Raw genomic sequence first — 19,675 nt, 5'->3', positions numbered from 1 at the left:
CTGCTGGGGATCAGATCCAGGACTGTTGCATGCAACACTTAGGCCCTATGAACCATGTACTTGACCTCATCTCTGATTTTCTTTTATTGTCTTCTACTGGACTTCAGAACATTTCTCCCTCTTTATATTTGCTATGCTCTTATTCAATTACATATTTCTCTTAATTATTAACTCTTTTTACTTCCATAGATGTTCCCCTTCTATATTTGCTCTGGTTACTTACAAATATAAAATAAATATTTATAATTTTAGTTTTTAATTAATCACCAGGGTTTTAAAATCTGGTCAAAAGAGAGTTTTTTGCACACAATGTTTCAACAACAATCCCACCACCAGTAAAGTAGTTGTAGGGAAGTTGTCACTGGTCAACTTCCACACTGCCTGGTGTGCATGTGGATGTTCCAGGAGTATCCTATCATCACTATTATGTGCCCCTGTGGGGCTAAACAAACAAACAAATAAAAAGTTTTCCTCAGATTAGACAGATTATTCATGGAGAAAATACATAAAAATGTATAGAGCAGTTAGCTAAGAGTAAGTGACCACCAGAATGCAGAACTGTCCACCATAATGTGACAAAGCCCCAGCAGAGCCTCAAAGACGCCAACAGACATGCCAGGCCCAATGGGGAGTAATGGCTATAGGTAGTTATTCCTATGGGCTGATACAGGATGGAAAAGATGACAATTATGTCACTATTATACCCTCTGCCTTCTGCCAAAAAGGTTCTGTTCACTCTTTGGGAGTGAATGGCACAGAAAAACAGATCACCATCACGATCATCCTGTTGTTCGTCGATTGCCTCAAGCAGGCACCAGTAACGTCTCCTTCTTCCTAGCCCTGAGATATTAAAAAAGCCATATTCAATGCTCTTTCAGGGTTAGGAGAATGAGATCCATCATTGTTACTGGTATTTGGCATGTTGATTACGACACGGGAAGTTTGTCAGACTGCTGTGTGAACAGGATACTTTTGGTAGCCTGCCAGGTTCTCCAAAGTAAAAACGAGATAATAAGATGTTGCTTCTAGGAGCTGGTTTTATAGTCTCTGGGTCTTGGCCATTGATGGGACCACCTGGCACCGGCAGCAGCTGGTGGGTGTAATGCCTACCTGCTGGAAGATGGGGAATCTGGGTGGAGAAGGCCCAGTCCTGATTGAGCAGGCTTGGAGATCTAGCTCTGGACCCGCATGCCTAGGTTCCTCTGCCAGTTCCTTCAAGCATGAGGCTTGTCCGGACATGTGAAGAGTGGTCTCAGCATGGTTGTGGCTGGTTCTGGAGGTCTTCGGCTGCTGGGGATCTGCTGGGGGGGGGAGAGGGGGGAGGGAGACGGGGTGGGGGAGAGGGAAACTCAACCCGCCTCCCTCCAAGGGGCACCAGTGAGGACAGCCAGGTGCGGGGGCAGGAGACTCAGAAAAACAGAATTTACCTGAAATGAATCAGGGGCATGTGATCTTTGAGTTTTCTTCCAGGGGATAGGTGTGTGAAAAAACTGGCAATGTGTATGTGTACTTGCACATACCTCAAAAATGACTGTGTGAAATCAAATGTGAGATAGGGGATGACACTTTTGTTGGGCACCTTTTGTCGTGCACACCTGTGCATGATGTCGCATGTGAGTTATAGAGAAGAGGCTCTGGTGAGAATATCTGTGCGTTTCTGGACAACAACAGCAACAACAAAAAGATCCAAAGTCCAGGAACCTCATCTACACACATGGTCATGGACTCAAGCATGATACCCAACTCTTGGAGATCAAAGTTTCCATAACCTAACCTACAAAGTGAACTGCTGGCACATGTGTGGAGCTATTTCAGCCAGTTGGCTTAAAAGACTGCGTATGTGTTTTTCATGTGGGAACCTGGGAGTTAATACCTAGCACCAGCCTAAGACCTCATTAGGTCACTGAGAACTGAGAGGTGTTTTCCCAAGTCAGACAACTAATCAGAAAATATAGAGGACAAGGTTAGGTACATATAAAGAAGAACTTTGGAGACTCTTTTGCCTGGGCTTTTAGGTCTCCGGCCCAACCAAGTTTCAAGAAAATAATTATTGAAATTTCATTTTTATCTTAAAAGTGTGCTCATTGAGGCAAGAAATATAATTGCATGTCTTATTATTTTATTTTTTAAAAATTGGAGTATTTGCTTGTTTTAAGTAAAATTTTATTTTCTGTTTAACTTCTATCTGCTTTGAATTTATTTCAGCCTATAAAAGCAGTACTTAAATAATAGTCTAATAGTCCAGCATTCATAGTCTAGCTCTAATCCTATAGACTCTAAAACGTTTTGCATCATATGATTCTTAGTTAATCATTTTTTCTGTTTATAAGCTGAATGAGATCCACTTCATTAATACATATAAAACACTTCTCTTGAAATTTAACTCAATTAAAGCTATTGACTGATAAAAATTATATATTTAGTTTTTCAAATTGAAATTTGATTATATTTATTACTTTTATTCTTCAGCTGCTCAGAAAATTCTTCACCATAAACTATAATTTCTATTCTAAAGCTGAAATACATTGCTCTACCCAGTGTTTTTACTTTATTTTTTAGCATTCACCAGAATATCCTAACTTTACATCACTCAAAACAATTTACTGGTCTTGAAATAGGCATGTTTTTATATATGTGGGTTTTTTTGCACATGTAAACCCCGTGCTTTGGAGTAATCTCAACTAAAAGAGAACATGAATAAGGAAAGTTCATATTCTGTCCAAAATTTCACTGTACAAAAATAGGTTGCATTCCATTTTCTCATTCCATTTTAGCAGCTTACATAGATGCACATTCACTTTATGCCTTTAATGTTAGTTCATTCCAGTTCAGAGAGAGCTTGAGCTAATTTACTGTCATCTTCTTCCACACCTCACAGCATCTGCATTCTATGTCCTGTATGAGGATAGAAAGAGTGTATAGTGCGGATGGAGACGTTTCTCTTTCCTAAGTACGCTGCAGTCTGAAATTCTACCTGTAAGTATTATTATTATTATTTTTAAACTGAAGTCTTGTAGAACACATAATTTTTATTCCTGATGATTTGACACATCCTTTCCCCTTCATGGAGTAGAGTATAAGCAAATTCTTTATCATTTATACAAAAACCAATGCTTTTCTTCATCAGTTAAAGTCCACTGGAAATATAAGTGGACTGGGCAAGGTTGGAGCAGAACGTACAGGCTGTCACTAAGTCCTGTTAATGGAGATGGGGAGAGAAAGATTCACTAACTCTGAAGCATCAGTGAAAAGTACCATTTCACGACCATTTGCTTTTCCCTTTCGTGGCATGCCCCTCTTACTTTCAAAGCCAATGTATTTTTTCTTCACTGTATCACTGTCATCCCACTGAACTTCGATTTACTTGAGCCAGCACCAGTAACATCCCTATTCCTTCCAGCCCTGAGATTTTAGCAGCCTCTTCTTAGTTGTCTTTTCCCAATGATTAGAGGCTCTTTCAGTGTCAGTGGGATGAGACCTATTGTCGTTACTGTATTTGGCATATCCAATACGCCACGGGGAGCTTGCCAGACTCTCCCTTTGCGGGCAGGATACTCTCAGTAGCTTTTCTGGGTTCTCCAAGAGGCAGAGAAAGAGAATGATGAATTTGTCTTCAAGACACCAGACATGCCCACTGCCCCCAGCCAGTGGATTAGCCACAACGAAGCCTTTGCCCAGATGCCAACCTCAGTGTCGGACCTGATGCAGAAGATGGACCAAAGCAGAAGATGGAGTTGGATACGATGAGCCCTCTGACTTGAAGCCCCTTCTCCTTGAACCCAACCTAGGGATCCCCAGAGGAGGAGGATGGATTTGTGGACCTCTAGGAAAAGGACCTAAAGGCTGACGATTTGGTCCCCCCAAGCATGGAGAGCCTCATTAGCACCCCACTGGTCAAGACCTCGAAGGAGAAGGAACAGGGCCTCATCATGTTCACCAAGTGCCAGCGTCTCTTCTGCTCCCCATCCCTGCCTTGCAGCGTTATCTGGCCCATGCTGAAGCCCTGAAGCTGCTGGAGCGACCATAGGACCAGGAGGGCCCTGTGCAGAGCAAGAAGAAAGAGCATCATCCTTCCCGAGGAGGAGGATGAGTAGGAGCCCAAGGAGCCCAAAACCCATGTCCTTCGCTGCAAGTCTTTGTGTCATAATGAAATAGAGAGTCTCTTGGACAGTGACCACCGAGAACTTATCGGGATTACTCCAAGGCCTTCCTCCTGCAGACCACTGATGGGAAACACCAAGACCTGAAATACGTCTCGCCAGAAATGTTGGTTGCTCTGCTGACGGGCAAGTTCAACAACGTCGTGGAGAGGTTCATGATTGTGGACTGCAGATACCCCCTATGTTTTTACTTTAATATTTAATAATCAGCACACGTTATTTTCCTCCGGCATTTCTTTTTCATCTTTTAGACAGATCTATTGTCTGTTCTGTGAGAATTCTAGTTTCTTCCAACAGCTTTATGTCAATATTGTGTTCCCTATATTGTATGCTTATCTGACCCCTTAATGAAATATAGTATTATCAGAAAAACTCAGTCCCGACTACATTAAACAATGAAGCAATAATTCAGTTACAGAAATCCAGATTCCATTTCCAAAATCATTCTACGTCATTTTCAGAGTCTCTGATCTGAAAATTCATGATTTCTTATTTTTTCTATTCCACATCATAAATATTCGAAACACTAAAAATGCACAGTGATCAAGATAAAATCTCTACCACAATAGAGGTATTTGTAATTAATTGTTTACATGTGCTATAGTTTTAGCTCTGTTAATAGATTATATTACATATCACCTTCAATAATCATCATGAAACAAAATTCTGCCAAACATGTAAAATAGATCAAACATGTTCAAATGCAGAAATGTCATAAGTAAAAACTTCCTCAGACAAAACAGCAAATATTTTTAAATGAATGGACGAGGAATAAAATGAATATACAAAATGTGAAAAAAGAAAAAGTAAGTAAGGAAAGAGCAAAAAACAGCTAAGTTAAAGGTTAGAGATAAGAGAAGATTTGACAAAGAATTATTCTGTCTCTCTTACTCTCTTATCCTTCACAATAATCAGGTATATTCAAGGGATACAATTTAATATTAATGATGGCTTTAAAATGTAACTAGATGAGAGAAAAGGAGCAATCCATTCCAGATAATTCAGATAAAATTTTTTTCTTTATGTTCTTGAACAATGGCAATACTTTTATTTTTATTTCTTTAAAGTATCATGCTTAAAATAATCACAACTTGCCTGGACTTAAAACATGTTGGATTTATGGCTATAAAACTAAACATTTGATAGTTTTAAATCACAAATTAATTTAATAAGTTTTTATTATTGCATTTTGTTAAGATTTTAAAGGAAATTATTGCATTATTGTAGGACAATGCCACCAAAATAGCAGTGATTTCTCCTTATAATAGCAATGAAGATCAAATCCTAATACTGATGTTTGTATGTTATCGGAGTAAAATTTTTCCTTTTGCACTATTTTGCCCAAATTTCCTAAGTTCAATAACTTTTCTCACTCTAAAATAAATCAAATCTGTTGGTTGCCAGCATATAGAATTGCTGATATTCAAAATAAGACACAGGGTGAAATAAAATCTTGAGAATTCATTTTTATAAAATAACTACAAGGTTAATAAGGGCAAAGTGATCTCTACATCTGGTACCATCAGACTGACAGCTAACTCAGAAGGTATAAACTCAAATAGAACAGGTATGATAGAAATATATATTCTAATTCACTATGGGACATCATTATTAAATCTTTATGTTAGCTAACAGTTTGTAAATGAAATAGTTCACAGGGGATTTTGTTCTATTATGATGATTAAATGTCCAATAAATTGAAAGTCAGTCTTGTCAAGCTATTTCTGAGAACTAAATCGATTTTTTGAAGAAAAAAAAAGCAACATTCATGAGGCTAAATGTGTAAAGTTATTTTCTGTTCTTTTGCTATTCCAATTTAAGGTTCAGCTTCCTCCTTTTTCCTTGCTTTGTGAGTTCCTGTTCTGATTTGTAGAGAAACAAACATTATAAACTCCATGTATATTTCTCATAATTTCTCATTCCGTTTTAACTTTTGCTCAGTCTCACAATCTTAAAAGATTTTTCTCTTAAATTGGAAGCTCAATGTAAAACCAGCTACAGATATGGATGGAGGGAGTACAAGCCAATACCAGACTCTCTGGAAAGATCTTGAAAGGTACACAGGTTTCATGATGGATGGTTCTTTAATCACATCATTTTGAAGTTTTACAAGAAATACACACCACCACCAAGATTCATCAACCACTAACCTAACCTGAACTCCCTCAAGACAAGACTTTCTTCTCCTCTGCCCACTGAAATAAATTTCTGCCAATTTGCTTTCCCATTTTTCCACAGAAATCCTAATCTCAAATTAGTAGGAATAGTTTTGGTTTACCTTTAGGACAGCATTTCCCTCATCTTTTCCAGTTGCTAGCTCCCCAAATCATCACAATTCTGCTCCCAACATCCCACATCAACCTGTCTCTCTAGTAATGAGACATTCAAGCAGCAATTCCCAAACTTGGGGTTTGGGTTCAGTAACAGGCTCATTTTTTATGCTTAATACTTTTTGAAATTGGAATTGTCAAACTTTCAAATATATATAAACATGTATATATAACAGGTATGTATGCATATATTAAGCTTATATAAGTCTATATCATAAATTTCTTAATATTATTTTAATATGTAATTATGATTTATTCAATATTTTCCAAAAGACTATATATCACATAACTTGAAATTTAAATATTCTATTAAAACCTCCACTCTGTTTTACAGTTGATTTTTAAAAAATGGTTTATTTCTATATTTTCTTCCATATTGTTTAATTACATTAACACACAAACTAAATGACTACAGGTTATTTGCCTAATAAAGAAAAAAATAAGGTGGGGAGGAATGGGATGTGGGTGGTGGGAAGGATACTGGGATCATTGGTGTGGAGAATGGGCACTGGTGGAGGGATGGGTACCTGATCATTGTATGACTGAAACGTAAGCATGAAAGTTTGTAAGTCTGTACCTCACAGTGATACATTAAAATATGTATAAGCTTTTCTCTGCTAATAGGGCATGCTATCCTTAATAGTTCCAATTTCTTCCTTTTTATTCCTCTAGAAATCCAATAGAACAACTGTGTTATCATTTTGAGATGAAGTTTATGTGATGTTGTAATATTATATTATATAAATTTATACTGCATTACATTCTCAGGAAGTAGAATAGGTTCAGCACCTCCATGAATGTGCGAGGAACGCCAAGAGAGAGATAGCCACAAAAAATTGCCTATCTTCGAAAACTCTTGAGCTAATTCGCCAGCGTCGTTTGGCGCATGCCTCAAGCAACTGCAAGCTAACGTCCGAGATCGCAAAGCAGTGCAGAGATGCGATCAAGGAAGACCTCAAAGAGAGAAGAGCAGAAGTACTGGTAGATGCGGCAGAAGCCGGGAAAAGTATTCGTAACGCCCGCCTGTCCTTCGCCAACTATAAGACCAAGATGACTGCCCTCCGACGTACTGATGGATCCATCACATCCTCCAGAATGGCAATGGAGAAGACTATCCATGACTTCTACTCAAACCTCTTCGATAGCCATGTCCACTTGCCGACATACCAAATTCCACAGGATGGATATGTCGTTCCCAACGTTCTCCCTTCCGAAATCCGACACGCCATTTCGTCAGTAAAGAAACAAACAGCACCCGGCCCAGACAAGGTCAGACCTGAACACCTGAAGAACCTGCCGTCAGTACTCATCAATACACTGACTCGGCTCTTCACTCGCTACCTGTCTGAATGCAAGGTTCCGTCCCAATGGAAAACCAGCAGGACCGTACTACTGTTCAAGAAGGGAGACATCCATGACATTGGCAACTATCGCCCGATCTGCCTATTGTCTGTCATCTACAAGTTGTTCACTCGAGTCATCCTAAATAGGATTGGCAGAACACTAGATGAAGGACAACCATGCGAGCAAGCAGGGTTCTGCAAAGGATTCAGCACCATCGACCATATCCACACGATAACCAAGCTCATTGAGGTTTCTCGGGAGTTCAAGATGCCGCTCTGTTTAATGTTCATTGATTTAAAGAATGCCTTTGATTCTGTTGAGACGGAAGCGGTCATTGAAGCCCTAGTCAATCAGGGCATTCAAGCCCAATACATCAGGATCCTCCGTGAGCTGTATTGCGGATTCACTACCAGGATCTCACCATTCTACAAAGAAGTGATTGTTGATGTCAAGAGAGGGGTGCGGCAGGGTGATACCATTTCACCAAAACTCTTCAGTACCACCCTCGAGAACATCATGCAACGACTGGAATGGGAAGGAATGGGAGTGAAGATAGATGGTCGGCGACTACACCACCTCCACTTTGCTGATGACATTGTTTTAGTAACACCAAACATCAGCCAAGCAGCACAAATGCTGGCTGACTTTGACCGTGAGTGTGGAAAGGTAGGACTACAGCTGAATCTTACGAAGACAATGTTTATGAGAAACAGCCTCGTTCCTGATGCCCCATTTGCTCTCAACGGAACGACCATCTCCGAATGCAACAGCTATGTGTATGTAGGTTGAGAGGTCAACATGACAAATGACCTGGCACCCGAGCTGCGCAGGAGGAAGAGAGTGTCTTGGAACGCCTTCAAGAACGTCGAAGAAATAGCTAAGAGGACGAAGAACCTCCGGCTCCGGGCACATCTCTTTGATTCCACTGTTCTTCCTGCATTAACATATGCCTCAGAGACTTGGGCCCTACGCAAACAAGATGAGAACGCTATTCAGGTCTCCCAAAGAAGAATAGAAAGAGCTCTGCTTGGAATATCACGTTTCACTCAAATGAGAGAAAGAATCCGGAGTTCCGACATCTGTCGACGATCAAGAATCAGGGATGCTGTCTCATTTGCCAAGGTGTCGAAAACCAGATGGGCTGGTCACGTAATGAGATTTAAAGAGGACCGCAGGACTAGAACTGTTACTGATTGGATTCCACGGGATGTCAAAAGACCGCGTGGCCGCCCACCTACCAGATGGTCAAACTTCTTCATCAAGATCATGAACGATCGGTTTGAGGCCCTTCATGTTCCCGGAGCGAACAGATGCCATTGGGCTACACTAGCACACGACAGGGACAAATGGAGACGTTACTGGCGCCCGCTCGAGCAAATCGACGACTAACGGGAAGTTAAGTGATTAAGTGATTACATTCTCCGATGAATTGGAATGTTATCATTTGGGAATGAGAAATGTAAGGTTGCTTAAACTTGTTCTTCACTTGACTTTCTATTTTAAAAGAACTTTTATTGCTTTTTAGTTCTTTCAAAAAAGAATGAAAAGATAAAAGGTATAATTTTAGATAAGAAAAAAATAGGGATTGGAGCGATAGCACAGTGGGTAGGGCGTTTGCCTTGAACACGGCTAACCTGGGTTCGATCCCCAGCATCCCATATGGTCCTCACCAGCACCACCGGGAGTAATTCCTGAGTGCAGAGCCAGGAGTATACCCTGTGCATTGCCAAGTGTGACCCAAAAAGCAATAAAATAAAATGAAATAAATAAAATAAAAGTGAAAAAAAGACCAATGTTTAATTAGAATTAGGTTTACTATTTCCCAATATTCTGAATTAGAGCTGCAAGTAATATGATTCCATTAAGGGACTTTACTGATATGATCTTGAAGGCCAAGCCAGACTCTCTTTATATATGATCAGCCTTTTGCTGCTTCCATTTGTTCTCTCTCCTTACATCTCAATACGAGTCAAGTCATATGCATTGTGAATCTGCACCATCTCTAAAGAGAATCATTGCAATGAGAGAGACCTAGTGTAGACTCTTGATCCAGTCACCTAGGTTTTGTCAGAAATTTGCAGTAACGTTCAATTATCTTCTCTCTGCACTTTCCTTTTCATGCTGTTACCAGAGTAATCTTAACAACGATTTCTGCCTTAGCAGTTTTTATTGTGAACTTTATAAAAGTCATTTCTCCTTTAACTTTAAATTCTGCCTTGATAATATAAAATAAAATATAGCTTTCTTATAAACTTCCACATGATTGCTCTAATTCCCAATAATATATGTGAAAGCACTTTGAAAACTATAAAGCACTCTGTAAATTCAAGGGTAAATTCCATTTGCCAGTCCCAGAGTAAGCTCTGTATTTTGTATGAGTGTGTGTGAGACTTTGCCGACGTTGTTATTCTCATTTTGAAAAAAAAAAAAAGAAAAAGAAAAAGAAAAAAACAAGAAAAAGAATACATCTAAACTTTTTTCCAATTACAAAAGATGTAAGATGCTTTTGATGGACAGAAACATACGTAAAAGAGAAACATCAATAAGGGAAATAATGTTCACTTATAACATTATATATCAGTATTTTATAGACTTATTATTTAAGTCATTATAGCAATATAAATATTAATAAACTATACTCAGTAATAGTAAAATATAAACTATGAAATTAAATTCTGTACTAATGCACATGTTAAATGTTTAAAATAGCTAATAGTTAATATGCTTTAGCATTATGATCTGCATCTTTTAGAAATAATCAGCTAGACTCTTCCTAAATGGGATCAGTGTTTTTTTTTATAACAGATTCCACGAAATTCTGTGGTCCATTCACCTTACATAGTCATATTAAATTTGCACATGAAATAGAGTTACACTGTGACCAGAATGGCATCTAATGAGAATTTATATTTTTGGTTAATAAGACCGCTAGTATGTGAAATCTTGTTATAGTGGCCCAAATAGTCTACAAAAAGTTATTTGTTACAATAGCACTTTTAAAATCTTATGATTCAAACTTTATTAAGTAGCCTTATAGGAATTCATTTACATGGATGAAATGGTTAAAAAACTAAAATATACTAAAAATTTCTTGGGACTGGAGTGATAGCACAGTGGGTAGGGCATTTGCCTTGCATGCGGCCAACCCGGGTTCAATTCCCAGCATCCCATATGGTCCCCCGAGCACTGCCAGGAGTAATTCCTGAATGTATGAGTGAGGAGTAACCCCTGTGCATCGCCAGGTGTGACCCAGAAAGCAAATAAAATAAAATAAATAAAAATAAAATATACTAAAAATTTCTTTAAATTCTTAAAATTCTTGTCATATTTCGTACTTTAAGAAATTTTTTTCCACATCTTCTTCTGTTTCTCATAGCCTGGCAGTCACACCCAGGAACTTCCTCTGGTACTATCTAAGCTCATTAATGGCCGTGATCCAGAGACTCACAAATAAAGCTCTCAGAAGAGAATGGTACAGAACGATACATCACAAATATGCCTCCAGACCCCAAAGTCATCATCCAATGAAAAGAATTAAATTAACGACAGCTGTATATCCATATTCAAAATTTTAGAATTCCTGGAGAGGGGCCACAAATGCACAGTTTATATAAGATATTTATGTTTGATTTTTAATATATTTATATATATATTTATATTTGATAACCTCTTCTACAAAGGCTTACTCCAGGGTATGACACAACAATCTTCACATACTTTCTTCTTTTTTTTTTTTATGTAGGAGTACTGCTATTTATTCAGCCACTGATTAGGCTGATTGAATTGTGCATGAACTCCACCTTGCTTTTTTTCCCCCCATTTTTTATAATTTTATTTATTGAATCACAGTGAGAGCAGTTACAAAGCTTTTGGGTTTAAGTCTCGGTCCCGTACCTTTACCAATGCCCATTATCCACCACCAAAATCCCCAGTATACGCCCCATTTCACACCCTCTCCCTATCTGTGGGGCAGATGATTTCCAAATTACTATCTCTATACTTTGATCACATTCAACATTTCGACACCACACCCACCATTATTATTTGGGATTTTACCCCAACACTCAGTTCTGTCGCAAAGGCAACAGTAGACAATTTGTTTTCTATTGCTGGTTATGAATAACATATGATATCGCATGGCTGCAGTAGTGGCCACAAGAGTTTGAAATTTCAAAATTTTAACAACTAGATTCGGAGGGATTTCTTGCCAAAACCTGCTGGGTTCCGAGATTTGTTCCTGAGTCTCTGGGATCATGGCCATTAAGCAGCTTGATCAGGAGCCAGAGAGGCTGTTCCACATACTTTCTTCTAAGAAAATTTTGTGCATCATTTTTTGTGGATTATTCATAACAAGTAATACAAAATAAATTATTTTGATTCTCCTTTGGGGACAGGGTTTGCTGAATGGAAATATTTGAAATATGGTAGTGGGTAGGTGTAATGGTGGTGGGATTGGTGTTGGAATATTAACTGTAACAAATGATTTTGAACAACTTTTGAAAATAAAATGAAAAAAAATGCTTTGCTAGCGTAATTCTTACAAACATATGATATTTTATAATTGTCCGGTAATGCAATCAAAATATATGACTGAGACAGTAGGGAATTCCCAAAGTACCCCACACATCCATTGTACTGGAATTTTTAACATAAATAAATGTTAACAATGCATCATTAATTGAAACAGTTTGATGATAGTATATGTTTTTCTTCAATCATTTAGCATGGTGTGTGGTGCTCGGGCTCAAATCTGGGTCAGATGTTGGCAAAGCAGTGCCCTACACAGTGTTCTATCTCTTAAATCCCTACTTACCCAATTTTTAACATATTATATCATACAGTTCTGTCTCCTTGAGAATCATGCACAAAATCTCTCCTAATCAGTTTCACTCCATGGCTTCGAGGACAACCACATTCTCTAGTGGAAAAGGTAGCTCAGATAGAGAAGGGAGCACCAAATAAAGTGTGCTGGGAAGATCTGCCCAGTATGGGAGATGCATGCTGAAATAGACTATAGACCGAACATGATTGCTGCCCAGTGCCTCTTCTGTAAACCACAGCACCCAAAAGGAGAGAGAGAACATAAGGGAGTGCCCTGCCACAGAAGCAGGGCAGACAGGGGATGGGGGATTGGTAGGGATACTGGGATTGGTGGGGGTGGAGAATGGGCACTGGTGGTGGGATGGGTACTTGATCATTGTATAACTGAAACCCAAGCACAAAAACTTGTAAGTCTACAACTGTACCTCATGGTATTTCACTAATAAAAAAAATAAAATAAAATAAATTGTGTGCAAAAAAAAAAAACTCTCCTAATCTAATTTGAGAAGATAATATGCAAAAGCATTTTGCCCAACTTCACAGAGTAAAACTATACATGCATAATATATGCACAATAATGTCTTCTTCAAAAAGCAGAGATCCAGGGTGGGGATATAGTTTAAATAACTAGGGTGAATGCTTTGCATGCAGAAAGCTAATATTTATTCCCAACACCACATGTTCCCAACAGTACAACTGGGAATGATCCCAAGGAAGGAGCACGGAGTAGTTACTGATCATTACTAGGTTTACTCATAAACCTAAACAAACAAATAGAAATACATATCTTATTAAGTCATTGCTTTTATCTCTGAATGTTCATCTTTTAGCAGTTCATACACAAGCCTATCATAAAACAACTTCAGTGATTCACAGAATTATTATAACAGCATTTATTTAGAGATATAAAAATTGATAGAGGGAAAGAGTTAAACATATGCATATATGTGTATGTGTCGTATTTATAAAAACTATGTATGTAATTATTCTTGGTTCTATGACTTTTTACATGTCCACATATTTCTTAGCTATCATGTCAGTTAGAATTCTTTAAATAAAGTTGTGATTAGTTCTGGTGGACTTGAACCATTAGAGTTGGTTTATAAGAAGTTGTGGAGATATGAATAGTATGAAATAGTTTAGAATGGCCTTTAATTTCCAGACATATGTCTCCCAACCTACTGAATGAAGATCTACCTTCCTTTCCTTTTCTCTTGATAATTAGGATCAACAACTATACTGTACAAAAGCATCCCACTTTTACATTTAATTATGTTAGAAGTATTAAATGATAGGGATCACTCAGTCAGGGCTCAGGGACCATATGAGGTACTGGGAGTAAAACCTAGGTTGCTGCATGCAAGACAAATGCCCTAACTGCTATACTATCATTTCCCCTCCATCTTGAAATTTGATGGAAATATTATTGTGATTCTTGGTGGAAACTTTTCATTCTTATAGGCATTTAAAAAAAAAACAAACAAAAAAACATAACAGTTCAGCATACATGGGAAGTCAATAATAGAGAGTAGTTCACTAGATATATTGTGACAAAATCTAGATACGATATTTAGGTGCTCATAGGGCTCAGGGACTGCTATTAGAAATTACTGGTCAATAATCCTAATGACCCAATATGAGGGCTTGAGGATGTGGTGCAGCTCTTGCCCTACCCTAAGAGCGATTACCTAGATTACTCCATCAGTGCTCAGAGGCCACTCGTGTTATACCTGGTGATGCTTGGAAAACCATCCATAGTCAGGGATTAAACAGGGTTTGCCACATGTACCTTAACATAAATTCTAGCTATCTATAAATATTACTACATATTGATCAAAGATAAAAATATATTACATCAATATGTCCCAATACCACCAGATTTTTTCAATACATGCATATATATATATATATTCTTTAATAGACTATCTCATTACCCTTATATATTAATACATTGCTTTAAGTTACTTTCCCTAGAAACATTTTTGTAAAGAAACACTGTTATGTGAGTTATTCTGATTAGGAAAAAGAAATTTAAAATGTCTATGGATGAGGATGCAGGTGGATGTCTGACAATAGAGGAAACATACTTTATTTTGTTTGTTGTGTTTTGGGGGGCCACACTAGGTAATGCTCAGGAGTTACTCATTCAGTCAAGAATTACTCCTGGTGGTGCTCAGGGGACCACATAGGATGACAGGATTGGACCTGGGTTGGCCAGATGCAAAGCAAATATCCTGCCATCTTTACTATTGCTCTAACTGTGTGGGAAGGCATACTTTAATAATCACCATGTTTGTTCCAGTAAAAAAAAATTACCTCTCTATCCCTTGGATAAGCTTTATACTAAATCTTCCACCAGCGTGGTGATGTGTCTAAGCTTTTTAGAAAATTTAATGGAAATCCATGTTATTGATCCTGGTATAAACTTTAATTCTGTCATTTTGTCAACTTTGTTTATGTAAAGATAAAATAAAAATTGACATTAGTGGTGAAAAAGATTGTTCTCGTTCACTATTTGGTGAAACATATTGTACATCATCTCTTAATTATATCAAGAAACAGAACACATTAACAAATATATGGAACATAGTTATATCTTAACTTGGGCCTCTAGGAGATATATATAAATCCATAAATTTTATTTTAATTATTTTTGAGTAAAATTGTCCCTCTTGGAATGTCCTATATGTTCCATATTTTGTCTTTCTTTCAAAACAATGATATGTGTCACCTCCAAATTCTTTTCACTAAGACAATTTCAATTTTCTTGCATCCCAAGGGTCACCCTTGAATGACTCTGTAAAAGCAGACATCTATTTTTGGCCTCTGTTACCAGGCAATTCATAGATAAGTCAAGTAATTTTTGTTTTAGTTTTCTTTTTTTTCATATTTATTCACCCTTCTCGGCCAAATATTCATGGGAAGTTTGGCAGAGACTGTTAATTGGTTCTGATTTCCTTGTACTTGTCCTCTAAGTCTTAGACAATATGTTTGACCTTCTAGAAATTAGCTTTAGGCGTAAAACTGAATTCCAGACAATAGAATTTAAATAAAACTGTGGTGCTCAGACGACTGTTCCACAAAAACATTTTCTTGAACAATCTTTAAGCATTTTTTTTCTTGTACAGTAGTGCTGAGAGTTATATACTGAAGATGTGGAGCAACATGGCATACAGAACCAGGATACCTTCTTGAAGAAGAGAGTCCTTTAGAGACACTTTTTTTGGTAAGTTATATAGTTTGAAATAAAATTTATTTTGTTAAACTTTCATAGTTTTCAACTATTTTAAATCACTTTACACTACCTAAACAATTCAGTTATGAGTTGAGAGAAAGATTATGGCATTAATAAGGACAAGTGAGTCTTTTGCTCATGTAACTCATTTTTACTTCTAGGATATATTTGAGTTTATGATTATTTATAGGATAAAAGCCTCAGGAAATGCCTATTTTGAGAGGTTCATCTTATGGAAGATAAACCCCCTGTAGGTTGACCTACATGAAAACAATTTTTATCCTTCAAAGCTTCCTGGAGCATGGTTAGGGCCAATCTTAATCAATGGCTCTGCTTTGATTTAGTTTTGTTTTTTTTTCATTAATGCTAAAAGAAGGAATAGTTTATCTGCTCACAACACTAAACTGAGATAATAGGCCAAAAACCATGTTTATGTGACATCATATTGCTAACTTATCCTGATTCCTGATTATGACACAGGAGGGTTTGGTGTTTTCTTATAAAGGTTGCTTATGTCTTACATTACACAACAGTTAACGAAGATAATCTTGTAATATTTGTATGAAATACTCTAGAATGAATGGAAATTATGAACTTGTAATTATTGTAGATCATACCTCAGTAAATTTACCTTATTTTTTAATATCATCCCTGACAGTAGGCTAATTTTCTTTGTTTATTAAAGAGATTAGTTTATTTAACCCATCAATGTTTCATGATCCTGAATTTTATCTTGTTTTTCTAAAAATGCTGCTTTTTGTGAATCCTGTTTTTGCGGTCTCTATAACACCATCGACGTTTTAGCTCTTTCCACTTCTTTCTATTCTTTTAAATAAAATCTCTTTTGAATTTGGCAAAATTTTTTCTATTTAATATCTTTATTTTTACTTATCAACTGTTAACCCAGGTCTCCCCTGGAGTGACAGCACAGCAGGTAGGGCATTTGCTGTGCACCGGGTCGACCCAGGTTCAATTCCTTCGTCCCTCTCGGAGAGCCTGGCAAGCTATTGCCTGGCAAGCTATTGAGAGTATCCCACCCACACTGCAGAGCCTAGCAAGCTCCCCGTGGAGTATTCGATATGCTAAAAACAGTAACAACAAGTCTCACAATGGTGACTTACTGGTTCCCACTTGAGCAAAATCAATGAACAATGGGAGGACATTGCTACTGTGCTAACCCAGGTGGGCTAGTATAGCAAAACTTGTCTCTTAGGTACCAGCACACAGCATATATTTCTACAGTTTTTTTTCCTGTTTTGGAATGCTTTGATTCTGACCTGTGGATGTGTAATTTGGGAATCAGTAAGATGTTTAGTCATAGTTTATATGCAAAATTTGTTATGACTGTCCTACAACTTTTGCTTCCTAATTAATCTCAAATTACTGAAGTACTATAATATATTTGCAGTTTCTACCTCTTAAGACCTCTTCTGATATTTAAAGGTCAGGAAGAAGTCAAGTTTTCAAGTGGAGTTTAAGCCACATTGTGTGGTGACGTGACCTACCCTTAGGCTACAAACCTGAAAAAAAAAGCAACTTCTACACATCTTTCTCTTTCAAGTGTCAACATTCCTCCACAATAAACATTATGTACATTTCAGTGACCCTCAGAAACTTCTATATTTTTCTTCCTTATGTTTTCACAGTTCATAGGTAGGCAAGAATGTTAATGACATATGAACTTATCTCATTATAGAAATGACATTGTCAATTAAAAAACAAATTTCTTATAAAAATGTATTAAAACTATCAAAATCTAACTTGTAGCTACATCTGATATGACACATTGCTTCATTTTAATTTAATTTAATAACCAAATTAAATTGTTTGACAAATATTTCAAACTAGTCCTTTACAATATATTGTTTGTATTTTTTACTTGATAGTTCTGATTCCGCTCTTCATTTACATGATTGTTAATTTTTATTAAAATCTTTACATAACTAAAAAATAAAAAGCCACATAACTAAAAATAAAAATATGTATGTTATGCAATAATTATCAACTATAAATAAAGATGAAATTCTTCTGTTCACAGTAACATAGTTACCTAGATTTTATGTTTAGAGAAATAAACCAAGGTTACACTTTATGCATTTCACCCATTTGTAATAAAGAGAGAAAACAATAATATTAAAACAATAATAAAATTTTTAAGAATAACAATAATATTTTTAAAACAGAGTAAATGATTGCATCAAATGTTTTTGAATAAGAGTTTAATTTTGAGAAAATAGAGGAAAAATTGCAATTGTTATACCCGCCATAAAATGTTTTTCTTTATTGAATTATATGAATTCATATTATATAATAACATACCTTTATAATATTTTGACAATTTCAAGAATCTTCTTTCTAATATAGTACTATATATTTCAAGCACAATGTATATTTTGTGTTATTGATGTAAGCTACTTTTATCTTATAGATATTTTTGTATTTTGACAATTTCAAGAATCTTCTTTATACTATAATACTATATATTTATGCATACTAATTATTTTGCATTCTTGATATAATTTAAATTTGTATTATAGATAAAATATACCTTTGCATAATATACATATAATATACAAGCATTGTGGTTAGAGAGCTATTTGCTTTTCTACTGGTGCTATAAGAAATTATGACAAAATTAATATTTTAATCTTCCTTGGATTTTGAATCAGGCATATTTATTTGGATTGAACTCGAGGTATCAGTTGGTCTGTGTTCATTTTGAAACTGTTAGAGGAAAATCTGTTTCCTTAGATTTTCCAGCTTCTGGAGACTGAATTTTTTGTCTAATGACTTCCTTTCTTTATCTTAGAAGCTATGTTTGAGTACTTCTCAAATCACATCACTTCAACTTCTTTCCAATTTCCTTCCTACCTCCTCTTTCTGTCTCTAATGGTACTGTACTTATACTAGGTTCATTTAGAAAATTCACAGTGATCTCCCTATTTTAAGACCAGATGACTAACAACTTTAATTCTATATGCAGATTTATTTTTGTCATGTAACAGAAGATATTCACAGGTTCTAAGAATCCAAGTGTGAACATCTTTGGATCTTTGAGGGACATGAGGCCCTTGAATACAAGAGCCCCTTGAAATTCACAGTCAGACACCCTGCTTCAAATCCTGCTTTGTCCAACATTTGGTATGTGCTGGCTGATGAATTATGTCAGCCTTATTTTAGTTACTTTTTAATTCAACCTGGATAGTAATGGAGAAGAGTACCATTACTGTACCTGTTATAAGACCAGCTTCTCCCTTTACTGATCTCAACCCCTTTCTGAGAAGCATCATTTATCTGACAAATACCTTTCCTGTGTGCACAACCAACTCATTATTTGTTCCTCAGAAAGCCCTTATTCTGCTTTTGGTAAATTTCTCTTCCCTCCCCTTCTGTCTTTTTCTTTTCCTCTCCTCTCCTCTCCTCTCCCCTCCCCTCCCCTCCCCTCCCCTCCCCTCCCCTCCCCTCCCCTCCCCTCCCCTCCCCTCCCCTCCCCTCCCCTCCTCTCCTCTCTTCTCTTCTCTTCTCTTCTCTTCTCTTCTCTTCTCTTCTCTTCTCTTCTCTTCTCTTCTCTTCTCTTCTCTTCTCTTCTCTTCTCTTCTCTTCTCTTCTCTTCCTCTCTTCTCTCTTCTCTCTTCTCTCTTCTCCAGTCCCCTCCTCTCCTCTCCTCTCCTCTCCTCTCTTCTCCCCTCCTCTCCCCTCCCCTCCCCTCCCCTCCCCTCCCCTCTCCTCTCCTCTCTCAATTAGGTAATGAAATCATTCAGGACATGATTTAGTCTTCATTGTGC

General features: G+C 37.0%; 1 pseudogene; it reads left to right on the top strand.

The window, feature by feature from the left end:
* Positions 1-3,627: 3,627 nt before the first annotated feature.
* On the top strand, positions 3,628-4,363 carry LOC130028521 (M-phase inducer phosphatase 2-like; annotated as a pseudogene).
* Positions 4,364-19,675: the final 15,312 nt, after the last annotated feature.

Source organism: Sorex fumeus, unplaced genomic scaffold (genome assembly GCF_029834395.1).
Source record: "Sorex fumeus unplaced genomic scaffold, SorFum_2.1 ptg000003l, whole genome shotgun sequence".
NCBI classification, from domain to species: domain Eukaryota; kingdom Metazoa; phylum Chordata; class Mammalia; order Eulipotyphla; family Soricidae; genus Sorex; species Sorex fumeus.
Note: the sequence above shows the minus strand (reverse complement) of the source record. Positions and strands in the feature narration are given on the sequence as shown.